Source organism: Chinchilla lanigera, unplaced genomic scaffold, assembly GCF_000276665.1.
Source record: "Chinchilla lanigera isolate Chin_1 unplaced genomic scaffold, ChiLan1.0 scaffold00103, whole genome shotgun sequence".
Classification (NCBI taxonomy): Eukaryota; Metazoa; Chordata; class Mammalia; order Rodentia; family Chinchillidae; genus Chinchilla; species Chinchilla lanigera.
This window is the reverse complement of record NW_004955504.1, coordinates 2,786,795-2,809,613: the sequence shown is the minus strand read 5'-3', so window position 1 is coordinate 2,809,613 and position 22,819 is coordinate 2,786,795. Positions and strand designations below refer to the sequence as shown.

Here is a 22,819-nt window from a genome sequence, read left to right as displayed (position 1 = left end):
ATACGAGGAAGAGGGTCAGGAATGAAGGAAATATGGCTCTGAAAGTGCCTCAGGAGGGATCCCAGCACTAATGGAAATAGCTCTGTGCTTTGATTGCATCAGTGCCAATATCCTCCTCCTCTTGTTGCACCATAGTTTGTCAGATGTTATTTTTGAATAACTTGGTCAAAGTTACATGGGATTGTTCTGCATTGTTCTTTTCTCCAAGCGCCTGTGAATCGACATCATCTCAAGATTTTAAAAGTTTAACTAAACCAAAAACATTACAGCTTGCTTATTGTTCAGTGGAGGTCAACAGTTACTGTACATTAATTATTAATTATTCTCTAAATTGCTTTCAGTAATCAAAGAATATTTTAAAGTTCCATTTACTCCTTGAGATTTCATGAGCCTCCTATTCGGACTTGTGTTCCTGGTAAAATTAAGTTCACACCGTTGCTCAAATGTGTTCAAACCTGTCAATTGCCCTTTGTTTGATATTATGTGCTGAAGTACACCCGTAAGTTATCTAGAACAAGGAGGAACTAATTATATACTTTAAGGTCACTTGCATGTGTACACAGAGATTGATGGATTAAATGGACAGATATTTAATATTCTTTCTTGGATACGCTGGGTTGTTTTAGCCAATTCCTCACTGCTGAGTCACAGCTGAAAGGAGAAGACATTTATTTTGGCTCACAGTTGTGGAGGTTTCAGCCCACGATCAGCTGGCTCTAAAGCAGCACGGCATGGTGAAAGGGGCAGAGCAGAGGACAGCTGCTCACCTCTTGGCAGCCAGGAAACAGAGGGAGAGAAGCGAGGAGGCAGGAAGGGAGATAAACCCTTCCAGGTCAAACTTCCAGGGACCCGCTTCTTCCGGCCAAGCCCCGTATCCCAAGATCACAGTTAGTCATGATACCCTCATGAGCCACCTGTCCTTCAAAAGCCCTGCCTTTGAGTGCAGGAGGCTCTGCGTGGACATTCAGATACAAACCGTAACGTGTGTGGCCTGCAGCTGACCTGGGTCCACCTCCAGGGCCAGTTTGTGTGCACATTGTTTGTATGTACATTCCCATGGGTCAAAGGCCCCCTGTTGCTCTAAAAGGTCAGTATCTCATTCTGCACTCCCTTACCTACCTCTGCATTTGAATTACTCGAGAATCCTGTGTGCCCACTTACAACGGAGAGATGGGAGGTAGCTCTGTCTACACTGAGAGCTCCCAGAAAAAGCTGTTTCCTCAGCCCACACCATGCTCAAGCTGCTGGGGAACTGCACTTGCAGGATGACCAGCCAGCTGTGTGCTGTTCTACCGCGCAGCGGGTCACAGCCTGTACTTCGGCAGTGTGCTCTTCCCTGCTGGGTCCTGGCTGGGCCACCTCGCTGAGAATCAGGACAGTGTCCAGAGGCATCTCAGCCACACTTCCCCACAGCTTTCTCTCCTCATGGTGACCTTGGGTGTTGACCTCTCAGTACTGAAAGATGAATTTATTCCAGAGGCTTCAGTTCCCCCTTTCATGGTAGGTCATTTTTCTAATTCAGTTCAGCTTTTCTGAATTTATCCTGACTCACAAAAGAACTTACTGAAGAAGAGTTTGGAGTAGGCTGAATCAGGACTGTGTCCTTTCTGCAAATGTCTCCTCCTCATCAGACCTGAGGTCGCAGGGCTGGTGTCTCAGGAACAAGAGTGCTGATTCCCAGGGGCAATACCAAGAGGTAGGTATTCAAGTGATTTAATGTGCTTAGTTTTGTCTTCATGTGACACTCATACAATTTCAGGGAAGCAAACTGGGCTTAGCAAAATTCCTTGATTTGCTTTATTTCCCTGCTCCTAAAAAAGTCATGATTGTTTTAACAACTTGTTATGGCTGATATATTGTGTCAACTTGGGGAGACTAGAGGTCTGACTAAGTGACTCAGCAGGAAGCCAGGGTGCTTACTTTGTATACATCCTGAGCCTGTGGAAGAGGAGGGCATGGAGATTATGTGAGAGCTACATGACCCTTAGGTGGGGGTAGCCCGTTTACAAAGTAAGGCAGGGAGAGAAGCTGCTTGCCGCCATTCCTCCGATTTGCTCTGGCTGTTTGCTGTTCGGCTGCCATTGCCCCCTTTGCTCGTGTTGCTTTGCTACCTTCTGCCTTGGAGCCAGCCAAGTATGGACTGAAACCTCCACAAACTGTAAGCTAAATAAACCTTTCCTTCCTTCATTTTGGGTGTTGGATATTTTGTCTCAGCAACAAGAGAAAAGTAACCAAGACACAACTTAAGACATCTCTTAAGCATCCTCAAAGGAGCTATTGATGCATTAGCTCTTTGAGAAGTTATCAAACAAGCACTTAGCAAGAGACAGTTACAAAATTAAATCTATTACAACTGTCAGAAATTGACATAAGGGTCAGTGCCAATGGAGATGCATGTGTCTGAGAAAAGTTACCAAATCTCAGTAAGAACAGCAAACATCAGAGCGCTGGGACAGCCCATCTTGCAGCCCACACCTTACCTTGTGGATGCTGCCGTGCAATTTGCTTCAGGAGGGGGTGGTCAGGAAGATAGTGGCCCCCAGGGCAGATGCCAAGGACAGACGTTCAGAGCCTCAGTACTGCTACAGCAGGGACTTTGAGGCTCCTACTCCAACACCCCGCACATAGGAGAGTCTTTCCCTGTTCCTAGGGACCTTGAGATCCCTGTGCTTGCATTGCCCTGGCCCCAGCTGCTTCAGAGTGAAGCTGCCTTCCAACATAGGGTCCGGGGAAGAGACCAGGGGCTCCCGTTCCTGCCAGCAGGGGGGGGCGCATACCGACTGGTGCCAGCTCTGGTACAGGGGTGGAGAGGTCCAGCCAGAAGAAAAGGAGAGAGAGACCAAACAGTTTCCACTTCATAAAACTACAGGAGGAAGAGCGAAGTCAATCCAATGTGAGCGGAAATAAGGAGACAAGAAAGGGGGAATCGGAAAGAAACGAAACAAGGAGCAGAGAGACACTCGCCAAGTCCACGGGAAGAGCAGTAAGGTGGACAGACTTCTACCAGATCGTGTGACACTAATGCATGTTACATAGACTACTAAGGTGAGCACGAGTGCGTGGGTGGCAGGGAAAAGGCAGAGAAGGTCCGCGTCGTGGTGTTCCCCAACCTGCCTAGATTCGCACAATGGCTTTCCTTAGAATCAGCGAACGAAACGGTTGGACAGGTGGCTCCTGTTATTTAAGGATTGTTAAGATGTAAATCCTGGATAAACTGGCTTAAGGACGTGGAACTGTTGTAAAGGAAGGAGGCTTTGGAAGTCACCTGTCTGAGGTGTTCGCGCAAAGCCTCATCTCTGGCAAGTGGGCGAGGGAGCAGCTGTCCCTCCGCAGGCTCTTGGGCTGAGCCCCAGGGGAAGGGCACCTGCCAGGCCCAGGTCCTCACTTGAGCTCCACTAGGGCAAGGCCCTGAGACAAACTCTGTTTCTCTGGTAAATGATGTCAGGTTCCAGCTTTCATGCGACCTTCCAGTCTGAGGCCAAGTGGCCCTTTTCGACATCACTGTTCTGTTAGTAGGACTTGCCGATTGTGACTGAAATCCCAGTGTCCTGGAAACAGTGCCTGCATCTGATACATCTCTTTTTCTCTGAGAAATTTCAGTAAATTTACCAGCAGCTTACAGATTTGAGTTATATGTACAATATATATAATGATAAGCACACAAGAATTTAAATAATTGAAAGATACAGATCAATCGATTTTCATTTAAGGTAGACTGATTATTATCCAATCCAACTTTTAATTATTAACAGGGAATGTTTGGATGTCAAATTTAAAAACATTTTTAAATGTAATACTTTAACGTACTCATGTCTAAGAAACTTCTTGTAATGGAGTGCCTTTAAACAGCCTAAGTAAACAAAAATGGAAGGCTGTACTCCAGGGTCATTATGTTTCCAATGATGTAATAAAAGGAGCTCGATATTTACAATCTGTTAGATGTGGGCTTAGATTCATGATTTGCCACTTGCTAGTTATGAGAAATTAGACAAGTTCCTAGGTTCTTCTGAGTCAGAGCACTTAGCTTACAAAATGAAGATGGTTCAATTAATTTACAGCAGATTTGAGAGTAAAACAGAGAGCTGGTTAGAAAATTATAGGCTAAGGTTACAAAGTGTGGAGACTTAGGACTCCTAAGAAGTTCGGTAGCTGTGATTGATATCACTGTCATCCGTCACAGGGTTGAGGCACGCTGCCAACCGTGCTAGAGGTGGGAACTTCAAGCGCATGCGGGCAGTCTAGTGCGGGCAGGCCCTGGGCTGCCTTAGAGCGAGCCACAGGGGCATTAGCATATGGAAGACGTGGGTGTACATAACAGATGTCGTATATCCATCCTAGAAGTGTACTTCCCTCCAGTCAGATGACAGCTCTTTGGAAACTGAGATTCCAGGGTAATAAAGTCTAGGTAAGCTGTGAACACCTTGTTCTTTCTTCACTCCCCCACTCTTTGCGCAAGTATCATGATGTTGAAATAGGACGCTTGTAGGCGCGGCGCTTTCTTCATGTCTATTTTGCTAAATAGATGATGTCATCTTCCAAATACGATCCCTTTTCACAAAAAGAAAAAAGGAATGCAACACTGAGTAAATTTATGACTTGCTGTAGCAATATGTTTAACAAGTTACACCGGTTCCAAGTGCACTCGGCTGAGAGAAAGCGGGGCAGCGCCGCGTGTGTGGCACCACGCCACGCACTCTGAGGCTCCTCCCAAAGAGGCCACTTCGGAGCCTCCCGTGTCCTTGGTGTAATGAGCAAATTGTTACAGATGCAGATGGAGCACCATCAAGACACTGCGGTCCCTCAGAGGTGACCATATGGCTCCCTCTGAGCTCTTAATATTTAATGACAGTCCTTGGGCACACTCCAATTATTTAAAAAAAATAAGTTTGTGGAAAGATCATTTCCACAATAATCTTCAAAAATGCAACCACTATATCTCACTTTATAATAAACTCCCTTTTAACTTAGAATTTTGTTCAAACTTAAAATATTTACTCAACATTTCGGTCAAAGACCAGTCATCCTTGGTACTAGGCATTTTTCTCTCCTGGAATAATATAATCAATCCAAAGTCCCTTCTCAGCTTCTATTCCTGTGAATCAATCACAGGCTGCAAACACTAAATCATAGCCAAACAGCAATACTGAGAAAAAGCCTCATAAAACGCTGCCTTCCAAAAGGCAGAATGCAAACCAACAAAATCAAAAGATTAGTGGGCTCGATTTTCTTTGTTTCATTTTTCTTTTTGTTAGCGCCTGTTTGTATTCCATAATGATTATGTTCTTAGTGGGGAGCGGTACCTGTACATAGCACATCTTAATTCTTTTTATGCCCTCTCCCTCCAATACTTGGCCCCCCGGCCATGTGCAAGAGATCCAAGTCCCTGTTTTCTCTTATCTGCCTTTTAATTAGTTTTCATCTATTTATGCTTTGGGTTCCTCATAGGAGAGCAAACACTGACGAGGCTTTGCGGAAAGCAACTCTTCTACATTATTGGTGGGGATGTAAACTAGAGCAACCACTATGGAAGTTAGCATGGTTATTCCTCAAAACTTTATCTGATTTGTTAATGCTACGCTATTAGTTGCCCTGGGGAACAAGGTGGCCAAATATAGCTTTGGAATATAACTTCCCTGGATTAATGGTGCTGTTGTGTGTCTTTTTCTCTTCTTCTTCTGTTTTCATTCAGAAAACAAACTTTTAACATTAAGAAGCATTTGTGTGAGTGTATTTCTGTGAGCCCCCCCCGCCCCAACTGTCCAGAGATGCAGTTCACGTCCATGAAAGAGAAGAGTGCAGGAAGCATCCAGTCCCAACTGTGAACACAGTTATCTTGTCCTGGAAAGGGTGCAATTCACCGAGAGGTTAGCACTTCCTGGTTACTTAGCCAAGTGGTTGCAACAGCAGGTTATTGTTGTAAATTCTTATCTTTCTTTTTCCCACTAAGTGATTTGTGTTTCATCAATCATTTAATCTATCATTCAGTAGACATATGTGAAAATGTATTGTTCTTGGGGCTGATTCGGTGGTGGAAGCTCAGAAACAACACGGTTCTTACCCAAAAGTTGTACCTGAGCTAGGAAAGTCAAAATTAAGGTGTGTTGTGTTTATAAAATAGAACAAGTGGGTGGTGGAATTATATCCTGAAGGCTTCAAGAGCTCAAAGGTAGAGAGAGAGATGGGGGAGGAGGCGGAGAAACCAGTATTGGCGAGTGAAGTTGAGACAAGAACTCTTAAAATCACAGGCTGAGCTTCAGAGCCCTGGGGCAGGCTGGAGAGGAGGAGGGTGCTCTCAGGGAGACTGAGGTCCTGAGAAACAGCAGGTGGCCTGCAAAAGGCTTGCCTTCTCACCGCAGCGGAAGTACGCACTCAGAAGTGGAGAAAGCAGGAAGACTTAATCTCACATTTAGAAATCGGCTGTCTCAGGACTTAGCGACATGCTGTATTATATTTTTTGCAGGGGAATTTGTATTTATAAAAAGATGGGTGGAAAAAGTCAGGAGTTTTAACCGAGAGCATAAAACCTGAGAGGTCATTACAGAGAAGTCAGCACACAGCTGCAGAGACAAGCGGGGGAAGTGAGGCAGCAGCGCTTACTCAGAGAAGGGGAGTGGCAAGCAGCGATGGGAGGTTGGCCTGGACCAGGCCGGCTTGGGGCACTTTCTGCTTTCTCCCTGGTGACCCGCGCGGAGTCCAGGTGCCTTAGCAAACCTCTGCACTGGAGATAAGGGAAAGAGCTTTGTATACGAAGTCCTGGGGCACACAGGGAGGAGGAAGGAAGCTCAGTCCCCACTTATGGCTGTGGAGTGATTTCCTCCTTCGTCCCCAGCTGCACCTGCAGGGCTGCAGAGTGCGCATTTCAAAAGAACAATGTCACCTATCAAGAGCACAAAAATTGCTCTTTTGAGGGCCGTGTGGGGCACAGCCAGAGAGCAAGAAGGTGTCCTGGCTACGGAATCCGGGAGAGGCTCAGCAGGGCTGGAAGCACAGCAGTGTCCCTTATCAGTGACTTCAGTTGCAGTCAACCAGATTTGGAAAATACTAAGTTGAAAATTCCAGAAGTAAGCAATTCGTAAATTTTAAGTAACTTTTATTACAGTATACTCTTCTAATTTCTCTTTATTATTAGTCATTATTCTTAATCTACTTATGTGTTTCATTCATAAATTAAAGTTCATATTAGGTAGACACGTATGTGTAACAAAAAACATGATATGACTGGCTTTGCAACCATCCCTAGTCTTAAACGTCTGCAGAACCTTTCAGAACTTATCCCCCGTGCATCACAGTGGCTGACCACGGAGGATGTGACAGGGTTGACCAAGTCTGTTTTAGGAAGCTTTAGTGAGTTAGTCAAGGAATAGCTGTATAATTTAAAAAATATATTCCTATCTCCTGGGCTGGGTGCAAGAAACCTGCACAAGAAGTGGACTAATACCCAAAGAAAGTGCCTTTAATTAAAGAGAGAGGGGGTAAAGAAGGATATTGTGGTGCAGAATGTAGAAATATTTCTATAACTAAATATGCATCACAAAGATGAAAATTCTGCAAAATGGTGGGCTGGTATTTGAGGATTTGGTATGTATCTCTCCTTCTAACTAAACATAGACCCAACTGAGAAACAAAACAATAAGCTAATAGAGATCAAAAGATCAGGTTTTTCCTTACAGAGCTTTGGGGGAAAGACAGCTGGGCTCGCCAGCAATGACAGACTGACGGTCCATCTTTGATGATAGGGGATCCATGCTGTCTCTCCCTACACTCCTTCTGGCCTTTAAATCCAGTATTTGCAGGGGAAATACAGTGTTTCTTGTGTCTTTCAGATCTCAGTCATGCAGGAACGTTAAGCATACACCTGTAATAGGCTTCCTTAAGGAGGGAGAAAGGAGCGAAGAAGATGAATCCGAACAACTTGACCAGGTCCAAAGGTCCGGCTAGCACTCCTTTCCTGAGCAGAATGAGAGAGGACAGAGGTGTACCAGGAGCATTACCCTAGCTACTGTCCCTTCGTGTGGAAGCTTGGAGCAAGGGAAGCAAGGTTTCATTCTAGCTGCCTCACTGAACTGAGCCATTAAATTCATGGTCACCGGGAAGTGTAGCAAACCAGGCACAAACCGAACAGTCTTCTTTGAAGAGTCCTTCCAACGTTACAGTGTAGACTTTGTCCCAGGATATAGTGATATATCACTCCATATTGTATTTCTCTGTCTGGGTCTTACAAGTTTTGTTCATATAGCTTCTCAGAAATCCTTCAAAGTGCTTAAATGGCAGTAATACAAGTAATAATGAACATATACTGATATAATGCCAAGAACATAAACCCTTCTCACGGTGAAGGAGGATTGGGAGTGGGGAGACAATGATAAGATCCTTTCAAATCAGTGTTCAGAGATATCTGCAAGGCTGATTTCAGAGGCATGTCCTGGCCAGATCCCAGACCTGGCATGGGGCGTTCTCCATGAAGTGTGGACAGGGGTTTCACCCAAGCGTGCTGTGCGGGCTGCGCACTCCTGAATGAGTGGACCTCTGTGAGAAGGTGGCCCTTCTGTTCTAGTTCAATATTGAGTCTAATGGAATTCAGTTTATAAAGCATCAAATATTAAACAGGTAACATGATTAGCAGAGAACTGGCCTTACATTCACCAAGCTAAAACAGGACCCAATCTGCAGTGTACAAATAATTATGCCAGACAAGGTTACCATGGCATCTGCTCCATAGCAGAGCAGTCGGGATGCTAGCCGAAGACACAGACAAAGAAAATCCCCATTTCTGTGTCTCTGGATGCTAGTGTGCTAGAGGGTGTGACTTAGCGTCATCATCCTCTCCTGCTGAGGTTAATACTGACCCTGTGCCTCACCCATAGGAGAAAGAGGTGCTGATTCTATGCAAGCTGCCAAAACTCTGCTCACACTGTGTGTGGCTTACAAATTCCCAGGGGTGACAGATTTCAATAGATACAAGTTAGAGTGAATTAATTTTATTTTAGTCTATTATTTTTTATTTTTTTTATTTTAAAGAGAGTAGTAAATGAGAGGAAAAAAAAAAGCAATAGCAGCATACCGACATCACAAACATAAATGAAACAAAGCAAGAACATTAAAAGTGATACCAGGTTTCAAGACAAAATGATAGGAATTAACAGTGGTTGTTATATCACATAGTGTAATCTTCAGCTACGTTGCTCAGATTACCAGATGTAAGAATGGGAAATTGTTCAAACCATTAAAGAGAATAAAATAATAATTATGAGACAAAACATTAGAGATAATACAGAGTTTCAGTAGACAAGATGGTAGGAATCCACCACGGTAGTTCCATTGCATGTTGTTGTCTCCATGTCAGTTGCTCAGATTACCAGATAGAAGCGTGCAAAATTGGTCAGAACATAAAAAGTTGTAAGCATTAACTGCTCATTTCAATATACCATCGGACATTAGCAGTACAATTAGTATATAAAAATAATTTGAAATACCTAATTTCCCTTTTCCCAGAACCCTGGTATTGTAGTGCCTGTGGGCTGTCTAGCAAAAGTTCCAATGCTCTTCTTCAAGCAGGAATGTCCAATCCCAGCTCTAAGTTTATAGTGGAGCTATTCACAGGAGCACGTCTCCCCAGCACCCCTTCACTGGTTTCAGTGGATGAAGGCCCCCAGCAGACACCTGGACTTGAACAGCTGGGGAAGGTTGTAAGCTGAACCCTGTGATGGTCACTGTAACTCATCCTCTTGGCCGGGCTGCAGTTCCATCACTTGCTCAGACCCCGGTCCAGGTGTTGCTGGAAGGTGTTTTGTAGATGTGACTAACATCTACTTTTATTTGACTTTAAGGAAAGGAGATCATCCTGGATCATCTCCACGGGCCTAATCCAATCATTTCAAAGGATTTAAGAGCTGAGGTTTCCCTGAAGAAGAGGAAAATCTATGTGGGACCCATCTCAGCCCCCTACCCTGGAGCACTAGCCTGCCCTTCCCACTGCCTGCCCTGCAGATTCAGGATGGCATAAACAGTCCGTGGAACCAAGAAGTCAATCCACACAGTGCCTCTCAATGAAAAAATCTCCTGTTCATTGCTTTTCTCTTCCTTGACAGTTAGGGGCTGCTCAGGAATCATGTCTCTGCTGGATCCAAAGTCATGAATCAGGCTATTTCCTCTCTAACCTGGGTCATGCTGGGACGTGCATACCTCTGTATGTGTGTGTGTGTGTGTGTGTGTGTGTGTGCGTGTGTGTGCGCATGAGACCATGTGATTTGCCATGTGTGACCATGTGTGTGTTTTAGTCAGATTTTGGTCACTGTAACAAAATACCTGAGACAGTTAACTTATGAAGAGGAAGAAGTTAATTTAGTTCACAGTTTTGCTCATCTCAGTCCATGAGCTGTTGGCCCTGTTGCTCTGAGAACATCATAGGAGGAGCGCACGGCCAAGCAAAGCTGCTCGCTGCATCGCTGAGAGGTGGAAGAGGCACCCCAGGCTCCTACAGTCTTCTTCAAGGGTTTATGCCTGATAACACTAAGGCCCCCAGGAGGTGACCTCTTGGAGGCTCCACTGCCCCCCACAGCCCCATCCTAGGGATCAAGGCTTTAACACCCGGGGCACTGGGGACTGGGGAGCTCCAGATCCAAACCCTGGCCGGGGCTAGGGCTGCTCAGGTTGTTATCAACTCATGGAGCCAGCGTTAGCCCATTATCCACCCTCTCCATGGAGACCTTAGCAGCGGAATGGAGTCTGGAGCTCCAGATGAACCAGCACCCTAATGCAGCTTAGCACTGACGGCTTACAAGTGCAAACTCATCACTGTGTGGCAGCTGATGACCTTCCCGTGGTTGCTGTATTCACCCACATCTACAATGACTGGAGCCCAAGTGGACCCCACCAACAGACCCCGGCTCAGGTACTCATGATGAGAGGGAGCTTCAGGTGGGCAAGTTTCTGCTCCTGCCCCCTTCATGTATGAAAGTAGCTGGGCTTTTTTTATATACTTAAAGCTTTTATGTAGAAAAGCCCCTTTCTCCTGAGGCTGGGGCCATCACAACCTACCATTTCTGAAGTGCAACAATCTATCTTTTGATGAGCCCAAGGCCCATTGCTGGAGGCTACAGAGAGAGTCCTTAGCTCAGTCAACTAGACACAAGGTGGCCCTTGTGGCCCCTGTCTGAGCAGTTTATCTCATTGAAAAAGATACCTTCAGAGCAATACCTGGAACAATGTTTGACCAAACCCCTGGGTACTATGACCTAGAGTCTAGTTGGCAGGTAACACTGGCCACCAGAATTGGTCTGCTGAGCCAGGGTCCTGCCCTGGGCTCTGCACTGTGAAGCCAGACTCTTCACTGTGCTCCATCTGGCCCCTGCTCTGGCTTTCTCTTAACTGCCCACAATGCTCTGCAGCTGGGTGTTCCTCCTGTTCTTCCTTCTTGAGACAGATTCTAGCATCTCTTGGTTCATGGTTAGAAAAGACCCCCACATGGCACAGCTGAATGTCCACTCTCTGAGGAGCTGGCTCTCTCTCGGTGATGGAAGGAGAGACACGAGGCGCACGTCCTTCACCTGCGAAGTGGGGGGCCCTGGAGCTGATTTATTAAATGGCCCCCAGGAGCAGAGCAGCCATGTCTCTGAAGAGTGGGGAGAAATGAGTCAGCATGCTAGTAGGGAAATGTGAAGTTTTACTTGTGCCCTGTTGGCGTTGTGTTTTCACTTTGGTTTTGCCCATCTCTCACACTTTTAGTACAATGGCAAGTTCTAATGGTTCTTGTAACTTCTACCTCAGAATAAGCAGGTCGGATGGGAGCAAGGAGCTTAGCATCAAATCCCAGCTCTGGTTCTAGTTCAGCTGATGTCCTCAGCAAGGGACTCCACAAGCTCCTGCTTAAGGTGGGGAATCCAGGGAAATGCAGCAGTCACTCTATGTACTGCAGGCAGGTGTCTCAGCGGTGACATGATCTCAGCCTCTGAATTTTCACAGTACGTACCTGACAAAAGTTTTCTGAAGATGCCAAGTGGAATAAGAAAACTTTTTATGCCTCTATGCTGGTCTTATTGGAATGATTTTGTAAATTATATCTACCTATAAACCTGTAACTGTGGATGAATTGTTAAAAAGTAAAGAAGGTGTTCCTTGTGGCTACGTAAAGGCATCATGAATTTTTTGTGAAGGAACCCTAGGATGTTCAAGTTTAAATCAAATAAGAGTATAGGTCTTCATGTTCCTTAACATAGTCCCCCAAACAGAACAAATATTTCATCATTGCCTTTTGATGTAGAAGAAGCACTGCTTGGTCCCATCATGGAATGCAGTATGGTAACAGGTCTTTGAAGTCCAGAATTACATAGGTCACTGTGTTTTGCCTTTGTTTTTTTATCACCTTGCACAGAGACAGAAAGGCAGATTTAAAGTTCAGTGAGACAAGACACACTATCCGGATGAAGGCCAGCAAGCCGAAGGCTCATCAGTCCTGTGAGCTCAGACATGCCTGCCCTCTGTAGGATGACGTCATGACTTTGTCCTGGCAGCTTTCCCCTCCGAGGTCATTGGAAGCTTGGGGTTTATGCTATTGTTCATTTTGTGTTTTAATCAATAAAACCCAGGAATAAACAGTGGGTGATTTTGGTGGGAATTACAAACCTCCAACTACAGATCTGACCCCCTCCCTGGGCAGGTTTGTATTAAAGGTCTGTCTGGACAAGAACAGCAATACCAAAGATCTTTGATCTGAGACTTTCCTCAGGTAAAAGAGCATCTCTCGATTCACAGTAGTGATGTCTTTTTCTCTAGCCTTTAGAAATTTTTAAGTCAAGCAAGAAGGTGTTCATTACACAGCTTGCCTTTCTGGTGCAGGTCAGCTGAGGGGAAGAAAGTGTTGCTGGAAGCTGCTTCCTGTTGGATGCACTTCACTAGGGGGATTGGTTTTAGTAGAAAGCATCTCCGTAGGTGTTGGATGCATCTAACTGCTGGCTGTCTCACGAGGTTGAGTCAGAACATGTGGGCACGTAACATTCATAGCTGTTGAGTCACAGTTTGCCCCTTTCAGCTGCAGAATGATCAGATAACCTCCTTCTTACATCTAGCACATTTCGGAGCAAGTGGTTCTAAAATATTCAAGGATCTCGAGTAGCAAAGAGCAGACAGTACCAGTTGTCTGTGTGAGGCCAACGCACTGAGACATGGAGCTGGCCATGGGTTTGGCCATTGCCCTGGCCACTCATAGGCAAGGCAGGCGTGGAAGTGCATGGTCTGCAGCCAACAGGCACATAGCCTTGCGCAGAGACATTAGCACTTCTGGGCTTCAACCTCTGTTTCCATAAGAGATTTAAAATCCGGTAATCGTTGGTGTTTCTGATTGCTTTAATCATCTGTAGTTCTAGAGAAGGATTACAGGTGTTTCTGATACAGAGGATGCTGTCCAAAGCGCCCTGTACCTTTTTCACTTTGAGTGCCACGTTATTCCAACCTGAACGCACACGTGGCTGGACACTGTGACACCATCTCTGGGTCTCGTGCTGGTGCCATTCATCAGCTGGGATGTTGCCTGCCAGTTGCTCACACCCTGGTGCATCTGCATCCTCAAGGTAAACTGAGACTATGCCGGGCTCTGCCCCTGGGGCAGCTGAAGGCGATGAAAAGCCATCTGCTGCGGTCCTTATGGCTCATCTGTGTGGCCTCCGACTGCCCAAGGCTGGGTTCAGATTAGAAATGCCTCGCCCTCCCTAGCGTCTGGGTTCTGCCTGTCGGGCTGGTGGGAAGTTCCCCTGGGCCTCCACATCATCGCCTTCCCTCGTCTCGGGACAAATCAGAACCAGATCACGGCCACGCACAGCCGTTTTCCCTTTAATCAGGTTCGCTTGCAATTATTGTAATATCTTGACAGTTTGAAAGCTAACTACCAAACCAGAAAGTAGTTTGGGGATTAATGGGAAGTAAGAGGCTGTGTCAGCTCAGGAACGTGTGATGATTTATGAACGCGGAGCTGTTCAAAGGGCAGCGCCCTTGGTTCCTCCTTACAAACCTCCTCCTGACACCCTCGGTCACTGGGCACAGTGATTGCTTTCATTGTCATCCTGAGGTTGGCCCCGATCCAACTGCACTACTTACTCGCTGTGGAAGGCAGTCTGCAGAAGAAGGAGAGGTTAGGAAGACAGCCATTGCGATGTTGAGTGCTTGTTCTGCTCCTATCCAACATCAAAGGAGCAGACTTGGGAGAGGAATTCCTGCTATTGATGTCCTCTGTGGACACAGAGAGGACAGACAGCCTCTGGCAGTCTGCACATCTGGAGCTTGGCCGTTACCTTTGAGTAAAGGGGGCCCAAACCAAGAAGGGGTACGCGTGGACACCATTGCCAGGCCAGACACTGAAGCAGGTGTTTTAGGGCTCACAAAGGCTCCATCGTGGGCTGAGATGGTCACTGTTCCCTTCCATGCGGTGGGGACCGCACCGAGCAGAACCTGTGTTCCCCTTAATGCTCCATCTCTCTTTAATCTTGGTCAGTTGTCTTCCAACCAAGGAAGGTGCAGCTCTGTCTCAAAGCCAAAATAACAAATCCTGAAGCTAGAAGTGGCTGCACTTCCTTCTCAGACCCCACCTAAGGTCACCAGCTGGGAAGGCCCGTCTCCTGTCCCACTGTGTGGTAAGGTGCACACCTGCTGTCTTTCTAAATTCAGTTTTTACAGGTCTGTGTTTGCAACATATAATGATACGGTCATCATGGGGAGTCGGTGCCTGTACACAGCACATCTTAATTCTTTCTATGTCCCCTCCATCCCGTTCCTCCCCCTCAGCTCTCCATTTTCCTATTTCTATCTTTTATTTTGTTCTTTATGTATGCTTTGGGTTTCTTATATGAGAGAAACCATGTGATATTGAAGCCTCTGCATCTGACTTATGTCACTTAACATTACTGTCTCAAGGTGGACTCATTTTCCTACAAACAAGTTTATCCATGTTTATGGCAGAGTAATACTCCACTGTGTGTAAATTCCACATTCTCCTTATGCATCCATCTGGTGATGGACGTGTAGGCTGCTTCCAGCACTTAGCTGTGGTGACTTGTGTTGCTATCAGCACGGATCTCTGTAATAGGACTTTAGCTCTTTCTCAGACACCAACCTCTCTTCTGGGCACTGGGTGTCAATAAGTCTTCTCTGCTGCCATGTCTAGGCCACCTCTTTCCACTGGGGTCTAAGCAAGCCCAGGGCAGGACAACACCATGCCCACAAGCTGAGGATGACAGAAATGTGCATGAGAACCAGATGGGTCAAGGATTTCTCCTCAGTGGACCTAGGGCTGCAGAAGTTTGCTGCCCCTCCCAAGTCCCCATGGACCCCAGGAGTCATACATATATTTCTTTGCTAGTTTCACAAATTTACAAAATATGCTCAACAGAAGGAGGATGGACATAAGACTAAGTTGATGGACTGGAAGGAGCGGGGCCAAGGTGTAGTTCCCTCCTTAGAGGCCTCGCCAGGCACGGTCTGAGAGCAGGGAGGCTGTCTGGACATGACTTGCAGGGTGAGTATGGGATTCGAAGGAGGTGTCTGTCTATTGTAACCCAAACATTGTGTTGAAGTCACACAACTAACTTAGACTGGAGAGGACGTGGTTGTTTCATCCCGGCAACAGTGGCCATCTGGTATATGTGGGCACTGTGCCAGCAGCGAGGCATGTGTTAAAGCTCACCGTGAGGATGGCAGGGTGGCATCTGCGGGAGAAGAGGGGCCTCACTCCTGTGGGGCCCCTTCCACAGGCCTCGCATCTTGAGTGAGAGCGAGTGGGGAGTCCAGGCAGGCTGGAGAGCTGCACGTGGCGCGTCCTCTGCTGTAGGGCACATCCCGGCCTCCCCGCCCCACAGAGCAGATGCCTGGCTGCTGGAGCTGGGACTGCCAAGGTGCCAGGGCATCAACTTTGCAAACATCCCAGCCTTCTCTACACCTTGCGTGTGTGAGAACAGTCACGAGATGGGATTGTGCATGTGTGGCCTTCCTGTTCGTTAATCCTTAATATGAAACTTAGCATAGAAACTTGATAAATGAAGAAACAGAAACTGCGTGGGCCAGATTGCTCCTTAGTGTGCTGGCACCTGGGGAATGGTGCTGTGGCATTCAGTGCATCTCTCCATAGTGGACATCACAGCTCTCCTTTTAGATAACTGGACTTAACTTGCAATGGGAGGGAACAGTTTGCCTGAGACAGTATTTTGAATGAAGAGTTCTGGTTGCCTCTGCTTCCAACTACTCTAAGGCCCAGACCCCATGTGATAAATATTGGTCTCCAGCTACACAGTGTGGGTCGCTGAGGTGGCAGGTATTGGCCTTAGTACAACACCCGTTGGTATCTTTGTTGGTGTAATGCTGGCCATAAATAGCAGTCATTGTGCAGATCCACCGTGTGTCCTACTCTATGCTTTCTCTGTTAAATGTCATTCAAGGGGAAGTATATGGAAGAGATGCTTTGATCACTACTCCTTTAAGCTTCTGTGAGCTCATGGTTCATTCTACTCAGAGTGAGCAGAGGAGCTGGAGAAGACCTCTGAGTGGTGGAGCATAAATCCCGGCCATTCCTGTCAGAGGATGAGCAGGTGTGGAGACCACAAGGTCGAACATGGAGGACTAGTCAACCCAGGCCCATGTGTGCAGGCGTCTACGTTTGAGGCTACAGGAGCCGAGTGAACTTAGAATTTTCTAATTTTATTACTGTTAGGTTTGGGGTCCTGAAGGGAAGTCTGCACTTAGCTTGATTCTTAGCTGAGGAAGGTGTGTGATCCACCAAGTCAGGAGCAGCTGCAGTCAGCTCAGAGGGTGCCTTCTCTTGGATACGATACTGAACATGGTCTCACAGGTCTCCCACACGTAGACCCAAATGCTCAATGGAAGCTGTGGAGCTCATGAGCTCTAAAACCATGCCTAAGTCCATGCTAGTCTCAGTGATATCCCACCCTGTCCTTTCCTGTGGACCCATCAGCATGTCATTGTATCTTATTCCTCTGTGCTTCCCAGGGGTCAGTGGCCTTACCATGTTGTACTTGAGCTTGGCCTCAGGCAGTGAGGGTTGAATAGCTCTTTTTGTCTGCTTCCACTGACTTGGACATGAGGTTCACCCATTCCATTCCATGGCAGTGGCCAGGACAAGAGCAGGTGGAATATTTTAAACAAATATGACTAGATGTGTTTTTTCCAAGTGAGGAAAACATGACTCTAGGAAGCATGTGGGTGTGGCTTGACCTGGGGAAATAAAAGAAGGCAGAGCGACCCTCACCTCTGTGAGACGCTGCTAGCTGTTAGAGAAGACCCAGCATTCATACACGTACCCAAGCTCCGATCTCGGCATCTCCTGAATAAAACACACAAACAAACAGAACTGCGTCACCTGCAATCATGTCCCTTTCATGTTCTGCTCCATTTCCTCTGTGGCTTCAGTCGCAGGCACGACTTGGTAAAAACGTGTGGGCTTTGACTGACGTCCGGAATGAGCTGCTAAGGCGAGAGTTTATTTTAACAAAGATGGGATTGAGAGAGGTTAGTCCCTTGCTTCAGTTGCTAGTGTCAAAAAAATTTGCTCTATTTTGATACTTGCCTTTGTTCTCTCCATTGGGGAATTAAACTCTATGATAAACAGACATTACAACTTGTTCCAGGAAGTGAGTGGCTGCGGCTTTGATGGACGCCCCTGGCTTGCTCTAGGCTGCCATGGGTAATTGCTGCCACCAGGCGCGGAGAAAACCCACCTGCTTTCAGCCCTTCTTTTGGACAGTGTGCCCTCTTCAGAATCCCCATGCTAGCCCCTGAGCTGATTTTCATAACTCCCTTGCCATGTCCCCAGGCTAGCTATCTTGGCACTAAATCCTCCATCTTGTAAAGCCCAGTTGCTGGGTAACACTTAGCTCCCTCCCTGTGATGCGCGCTCATCGCTGTCCCGAGTGGCTGGAGGAGGTGATCACATAATTCAAACGAGCTGCATTCCAGCCCAGGCCCCTTCCTCCCAGGAAGGGGAAAACAGGACATCATTTTAATCCTGCTTAGAATCAAATCATCCTCACAACTAGAAAAAGGTAAATCTACCTTCTTCAATTCTGAGGAACACAACTCATTATCTTTGGAATTAAATTATCCGCCCTTTGTCTATCACCTTGAAGGAGCCATTCTGTAAGCACGGAGGACTTGTTCTCTGTTCCAGTGTCTGGTGGGAAATCCCCCCAGCTGCCAAATGAATGTGAGGACACCCTCTGTCCTGAGCTTGAACTCTGCCCTTCAGGTCAGATAAACTAAGTACTGTTTCTGCATGAAACAGTTATGAATGGCCCCTATTCCTGGGGACAACAGAGACTCATGCTGGAATTTGGGGGGAAAGTAACTTAAAATCCTCAGTAACAGAACATTTGCAGTAGTAGGGAACCTAAAAGATTTGTAGTTTTTAATCCGCTTCAACTCTGTTACAGAAACTGGGGCACACCTGACCCATCTCATTGGGGCTATGAATGACATTCCTGAGAGATAAAGAGAAAAATGAAAATCTCTTCACACCAACTTGCAAGTTCTCTGACATCATCAAATATGACAGTCATTTGTCCTCCAACAAAGAGGTCATCTTTGAACTATCTAAAGGCAGTACAAATGCATAAGCTGTGACATTGGTTGTTGTAAGGGTTGATACAATGTGTCCACTTGCAAACTGAGATGCTTAGAAGCTTAACTCAGCAGGGGCCAGGGTCCTTAATCTGTAAACATCCTCAGTTTGAAGAAGAGGAAGGAATGCAGATGGTGTGGGCGGGTAGCCTGCATACAATATAAAGGAGGAAAAGAGGCTTGCTCTTACCCGCTTTTGCTTTTTTTGTTCTTGCAATCTTCTGCCACCTCAAACTGTTGTCCCTCTGCCATGCCACCCTGCCTTGGAGCCAGCTGATTGTGGATTGAAACTTCCACAAACTGTGAGCTAAATAAACCTTTCTTTCCTTAGCTTTGGGTGTCGGGTATTTTATCTTAGCAAGGAGAGAAAAGTAACCAACAAAGAATTTGGTACCAGAGAAGCGGGGTCATTGCTGTGACTATACCTGACCATGTGGCTCAAGAGCCTTTGGGAATGGCTTGTGGAAGAATTTGGAAAGGTTCAGAGACGTCACCTGAAAGAGTAGAACTGGGATGCATTAGACTGTTCTGTGTGGGAAAGTCTGGTCAGAACTCAGAAGACTGGAAGTCTGATAGAAATGCTGAAGAAGGTTTCTCCTGGAAGGAAGGACTGCATTGGCTGCTGGAATTCAGACAATGTGTGTGTGTTATGGTTTAGCAAAAAGTTTGTCTGCATTTTGCTTGGGTCCAGAGACTTTGCCTGAGCCTGAGATCAAGGATGTCCAGCTAGTTAATATGACAGAAGAAATTTCAAGGCAGTCTAATGTTGAGGCCATCGCACGGTGATTGTTGGAGGCCTTTAGCCACTTCTATGTTGAAAATCAAGAGCAGAGAGCCCAGAAGGATGATCTAAAATGTTCTGAGTATGGCCAGAAAGGAAACTCCGGTAAAGCTGTGGACTACAAAGATAGAGCAGGAGATCTCGATTCCTGAGAAGGAACAGGAAAATAGAAAATATGGCCTGAGGGCATCACAGGAAGCAGTAAGTCTCCACCATCTGTAGTCTCAAAACAATAAAAGTAAAAGACTTTGCTCTGAGAAGAAAATCTCAGAGCAACATGTTCCACAATGGTGGCAGAATAGAAAATTTGTTCCTCAGAATTAGATTCACAGTGCCCAGTGATCCAGGCACTTGACCCCTTACAGCCAAGATACAGGGAAGCCTGGCTACTGCTCCAGCTGGCAGCAGACCTTAGCAACAGTCACATAGTACTGGTTTTAGGTACATGAAGAATGCAAGAGTTGTGGGGTAAGGAATGTTTCCAGCCCGATTTCACAAGGCCTGGGAGGCCAGGAAGAGTACTCCTGCAAGGGCAGTGTGTGAGGCTGTGGGGGTGAAGCCAAAGGTGCAGTGGAGACCTCAGAAGTTTGGAAAACCTGGGAATGTGGATCATCCTAGGAAAGCTGCAAGGATGCAGCAAAGCAGGCTCAAGAAAGAAGCCATGGAAGACACAACCACTGGAAGTACCCTAGGGTTGGAGCCACCCAAGCCTTTTGAGCTCACATGTGCTACAGATTGCTTCAGATGCTGGACATGGAACTACAGGACTTAAAGTTTGCCCTGCTGAATTTTGGACTTGCTTTGGTCCAAATCCTTAGTATCCCTGTTTGTTACTTTTGGAATGAAAATGTTTATTTGGGCCAGAGATACAGCTCAGTGGCACAGTGCCTGCCTGGCAAGGGTGAGGTTGTGAGTGCCCTTGAATGTTGGAAATGCTTAACTTTTCACTTGTGTAGGGGCTTGCAGCTCAGAGTTTGAAACTGGTAGGACTTCGGCAACTCTTAGAGATGGACTAAATGCTTTTTGCATAAAGCGATATGCAGGAGTCTTTTGGGGGGGCAAAATATTATGGTTCTCATGTAATATAATGTTGATAAACTTAAACTGGTTCTTAAGGATTGTGAAGCCTATGTTAACATTTTTAAGTTGTGAAATGATAAGAATAAGCATGTCTTTGGAACTGGAAACCAGTTTAAAGAAATGTGTCTGTTGCCAAGTTGACAAAGGATGGATTGTAGTGGTTGATACATTGTGTCAACTTGAGAACTGAGGAGTTCAGAAGCTTAACTAAGTGACTCAGTGGGGGCCAGGATCCTCACTTTGTGAACATCCTGGGCTTGTAGAAGAGGAGGTAAAGATGGTGTGGGCAGGTAGCCTGCATACAATGTAAAGGAGGAAAAGAGGCTTGTTTTTATCCTCCTCTGCTCTTGTTGCTCTTTCTGTCTTCTTCCACCTCAAACTGTTGTCCCTCTGCCATGCCACCCTGCCTTGGAGCCAGCTAATTGTGGACTGAAACTTCCACAAACTGTGAGCTAAATAAACCTTTCTTTCCTTAACTTTGGGTGTCAAGTATTTTCCCTCAGCAGTGAGAGTTAGTTAACAGCACAAAAAGAATGTGATAAGACAAATACTGAGACACGTTTATACTTTCAAACACACATGCCACACCCCCTGTTCCATACCTGGACAATCCTGTAAGTGATAGAACTCTCCCTGAGCATGCTTTGAAGCAGAAGAACTTCTGCGCCCATTCTGAGCCTCTGTGTGGCATCAGGACCTGGACCATCTTCCCACACTCAGAGGCCTGCAGGTGGCTCCTGGCTCGGCAGTCGCCCTAGCAGCTCCTTCTACTTTCTTCCAGCTTAATCACTTAAATACCTTGAACTTTTGAAATTGAAACTCAGGAAGCTGCCACTGGAGCAAAGGGCTCTCCCCGGAGCCAAAACATGGTGGCTCATCAAACTGTCTCTCACCGCCTTCAGCTATTTCTCAAAATGAGGACCTCAGGGGGAAAAAGGGAAAGCACGAGGACTTCTCACACGTACTTGTGGAGAGAGAGGGTTGGTGTTTACTTCCTCACACTCCTAGGAAATGCCCTGCTTTTCTCATCTCTCCCACCCGCAGCTTTGTGTGAGAGTCTGAAATGCACCATCCATCTTCTCACTCACATTGAAGGATTTCTGTGTCTGACACACTCACTGTCACTTGCACAAATGCATTCATGTTCTCTAGGTCCCTGTACAGTAGATATCTCCCTTCACAAATGCTTCTGTTCAAAAACAATTTATGAACGGAAGTTTTCAGCAAAATTTTGCTTCTTCTCAAGAGGTCCACATCAGGGGTTGAGCATGATCAGTGCCATCTCCCCCAGAATTACGGAATGGATTAAGTTTGTGAACTGAGGAACTGCTGTATTCATAAATAATCTTAATTAGAAGATTATCACTTTCTTCTGTGGTCATAGCACCTAGTCAGATTTGCTTATAGGGAGAAGTGTGACAAGTTCAGTTAGGTTTGATATTATTTTTGTATAGCCTTAGAGAATTCTGTTGTTAGCATTCAAACACTTGTCAAAATTAGCATGTTTATCATATTAAGTAGTTCAGCAAACACAAAAAACTGTCACAGCAATCTTTAAAAGGTTTTGTTAACCTCGAAGGACAGTTTTCTGGGCCTCACACTTGGATTCTATAGTAATTATCATCTCCATCACTGCGCCTTTCTCTAAGCCTTCTCTGGTCTCCTTGGTCACTGCTCCAATGATGTGGCTAACCTCTCAGGCGCAACCCTCCTCCTGAGAACCTGGGCCTGGACTGGTTCATCCCAAATGACTAACCAAGAAGGTAATCACTGCTATGATAGTTCCTGACACATCTAAGCTAGGTAACTTGTTCTGATCTTGGCTCTTAAAGATAAGTTCCTTTGAATTCTCTCCCTCCTTTCCTTTCTTCTTTTTTCCTTTCTTTCTGCTCTCCTCCTTCTTTCTTTCTTTTTTCTTTCTTTTTTTATTTTAAAGAAAGTAGTAAAAGAAAGAAAGGAAAAAGAACAATTGCAGCATAATAACACAGCAAACATAAACAAAACAAAGCAAGAACATTAAAAGGGATACAGGGTTTCAAAATAAAATGACAGGAATTAACAGTGGTTGTCATATTACTTATTGTTATCCTCAAATACATTGCTCAGATTAAGAACGGAAATTTGTTCAAGCCATTAAAGAGAATAACAAAATAATTGGGAAACATTAATGTTTGAAATTTTTTATGTTCTGATGAATTTTGCATGATCACATCTGATAATGTGAGTGACTGATTTGAAGACAACGATATGCAATGGAACAACCATTGGTGAACTCCTACCATCTTGTCTAGTGAAACTCTGTATTATCTCTCTCTCTCTCTCTCTCTCTCTCTCTCTCTCTCTCTC

The 22,819-nt window shown here is 45.8% G+C and overlaps 1 long non-coding RNA gene across 3 annotated transcripts in view; it reads left to right on the top strand.

Annotated features, from left to right (window-relative positions):
• Window positions 1-1,127: 1,127 nt before the first annotated feature.
• Window positions 1,128-22,819, top strand: part of LOC102013630 — a 37,951-nt gene continuing 16,259 nt past the window's right edge. The window contains exons 1-3 of one of the 3 annotated variants that reach the window (XR_264290.2): window positions 1,128-1,696; window positions 2,870-3,045; window positions 18,426-18,705. This is a non-coding gene — a long non-coding RNA (uncharacterized LOC102013630). Of the gene's footprint in view, window positions 1,697-2,869; window positions 3,046-12,370; window positions 12,575-18,425; window positions 18,706-22,819 lie in introns of those variants that run through there. The other 2 variants (XR_264291.1, XR_001231542.1) reach the window with 2 other exon arrangements.